The following is a 3,196-nucleotide window of genomic DNA, read 5'->3' as shown; positions in this document are numbered from 1 at the left end:
GGAATATGAACAGCTTCAGCTGAAAAAAATGCATGAGAGGAAACTACTGTTTATCCCATCTCTGCCCACTTGTGAACCAGGCTTGGTCTGTGTTAGAGCTGTCCCATGTCAGGAGCAATTGTGTTTATTTCGTGCTGGAATAGTCAGGAAACCTGGCGTTACATTAGGTTGCTGGACTGAATTGTCAGTTGACCAGCAGGTTGGTTGGAATGCAAAATCATTTCTGGAATTAGGAAACGTGTCCTCTCCCTGGCCAGTCTTATACTGCTGGCTTCAGCATGTGCGGGGCTCAGGCAAGGGTTGGGCTGGCATTTTTCTCGGTGTTGAAATCTTTTGCCACAGGCACAACTGTGTGTTTTCCTGCCCTGCCAGGAGGAAGGACCGCCTGCCTTGGGTCATCACTTGCTTTATAGCCTGGGGAAGGGAAAAAGCAAGGGCAATTCTGAGCTTCCCATCAGAATTCTTGAGTCACAAGGCAGAGCCTGAGCTCCACCCCAACAGACAGATCCCCCATCTGAAATCTGCATGAAGTGAGCTGAGTCTTTAAGAAGTCCTCTTCATGATGAGGAGGAGAGTTATTTAACATCCTGGGGTTTCACTCTGTGCAGTGCAAAGCATGATACCACCCACAGCATGAGCAAAAGAGCAGGCACACAAGATTCCTGGGCTTTATTATTCACTAGCTGGTATGGGCAGCTGTTAAACCTATGTTTGCCCCCCCTCCTTAAAACAGCACGCTGCCACCCTGGCTGATGTCCAGGCAACCATCCCAAAGGCCATAGAAAGAGGACTGAGTGGTGCTGTTTACTGAGCACCCCTGCCTCCTTGTGCAGAAGTGCTGGTTAACTTGCCAGCTCCTCTAGGAAGAGTGTTCCTCAAGTGAATTCATCTCCCTTTCTCACCACCTGGTAATGCTGGGGGGAATATTTCCAAAACGTTTCTAAAGAAGCACAAAGCATCAGGTCTCCAATTCTTGCTTCTTTCTTCATGTGCCTGCTTTCCTCTCCAGTGCTAGCTCAGGTTGAAGTTAGCAAGTTGTCTGGAGGTGGGGGAAGGGCTCTAACAACACTGTGTAGAGAGAAAAGATAAAAGGGAAAAACATTCCTTAAGGAGTCTTTTTTTTTAATGGGAATGTAGTCAAAACCTAACAGAATCACCATGGTCAAACCAAATCCTATAGGACATGACTGAGTCTCTTTAAATCTTCACTCTTCTAAAAAGGGACTTTGCAGTTCAGCATTGGTACCATGCAACATCTTCATCGCATTTATCCTTCTGGGTCAGTCTCTGTGCCTTCCAGCTGGGCTGCACACGCTTAGCCTTTCCCACAGCCCTTGCTCAGGAGCTCGGAGCATTTCAGTGTGCCTGCTAGAGCAACAAGCCATCCTTTTACATGGATCAGCCATGGAGGACTGCAGGTCCCACAGGTCTCATCATGGTGCCATCATGTTCAGTCTAAGACAGAATGAGGCTTGCTGACACTGTATCTCCCAGGGTTAACGCCTCTCCTCTGAAGGACAGACCTTCCCTGAAAACCACTGCCCCATGGCACCACGGCCAAGTCCTTTTATTGCCCCTATTGCTGGTTTTTGCCTGCCATGTGCCCTGAGGCATTCTTCAACCCTGCAACCCTGCAGCTGTCCACAGCCCTTTGCATTGTGTGATGTGCATCTGCTTCTAGCACAACCCTTTAGGGAGAGAGGGAGATGAATTTAAATGTTACACCCAGTGCTTCCTGCAAGTACAGATCAAAGCACAGGCCAAGTATTTTTCCCTGCGCACAGAAGGAGTTGGTTGCACAAATAGCTGGTTTGACCTGACAGTACAGGACCATAAAATGGCAATTTTTTGGCTTCTCCTCTCTATGCTTTGTGTTCATATATTTTATTAGGGGAATAAAGTAGAAAGGGTGGGGAAAAGTAGTTACCTGTGTAGGGTCATTATCAGGAAGGCTGAATGGATTAAGGCAATGCATATGTGGCTATCATAGAAAACTGAACACTAACCCTTCTGAACTGCAGCCCCTTAAGCAGGTTGTGACCACGGGGCACGTATGTCCACATATGGAATATGGTGGACAGCCCATCAGTATGTGTTAACCACAGATTGGGCTGGCTCCCCCTATCTGGTCTCATGTTCAGACCTTTGCTTCAGCCAGAAGGTTTTCCTTGTGCCCTCATTGGAGGTTACACTGTGGTGACTTCCTGGGAAGGTGTATAGATACATGGCTGTTCTGGCACTGCTCTCTTTAGACCAGTCTCTGCCACCATGGCCTGGAGAAGGCAGAAGCAAAAAGCATGGACCCTGACTCTCTGTCGCAGCATTATAAAGCCCTAAAATCTGCAGAGCTGCTGGGCACTCTCCTAAATGCAGGTTGCATGCAAGAAAGCAAATTGTTCCTTATTCCAGTCTTTGCACCAAACCAGATGGTCTTCTCACGCCCCATTTTCAGTCCAAAGTTGTACAGAATACCAAGGGGAATACCATGAAGTATGAAAGGCTGCATTGCTATCCATCTAAATTACCATGCAAATAGGATTTAAGGATATTGATGCTGGCGCCTCCACAAAGGAATTTGCATTTGATGCCTCCTAAAGCCAGAATGGCTTTTTATTGGGATTTTATATAATTTTAATCACCAAATTACCTGAGTTTAAGCAAGTCCTTTCCTTTTAACAGATGTTAATTTTGCCCTAAATGTGAGCTGGCTTTGAAGTCCAGGGTCTCGGCACTCAACTTTGTCTCTCCGGTCTGCAGACTCCCCATTTCCACATGTCTCTGTGAGGAGGAACGTCCTCCTAGTGTTGAGGAAGGTCTTTAGATAGCATGGTCTAGTCTGCTTTTCTGGTGGTTGTATAATAATAAACTTTGGCTGAAAGGAGGCTGATGTCCAGGCAACCATCCCAAAGGCTCATTTGATGTCTTATCAGACATATCTTGAAGCGAACCCTTGGAAGAGCCACTGGATCATATCTGACGTTGCTGCATGTCTACCCCCAACACGTGCGCTTGGCCTTGCGACTGCAAAAGCAGGCAACCAAGCCTGCTGCATGGACTTCGAAAGGAAATTCAGGATGCTCCCCCATGGACAGGATGGACTCAGCTGCTTCTGGTTTCTCTCTCCAGCTCCTTTCCCAAAAGGAGGCACGCGCTCTGCTCAGCTGTGTGCTGGCTGACACATTGGTCTGCGATCTGA

The sequence above is a fragment of the Pygoscelis adeliae genome, unplaced genomic scaffold, assembly GCF_000699105.1.
Source record: "Pygoscelis adeliae isolate BGI_AS28 unplaced genomic scaffold, ASM69910v1 Scaffold442, whole genome shotgun sequence".
Taxonomy (NCBI): Eukaryota; Metazoa; Chordata; class Aves; order Sphenisciformes; family Spheniscidae; genus Pygoscelis; species Pygoscelis adeliae.
Note: the sequence above shows the minus strand (reverse complement) of the source record.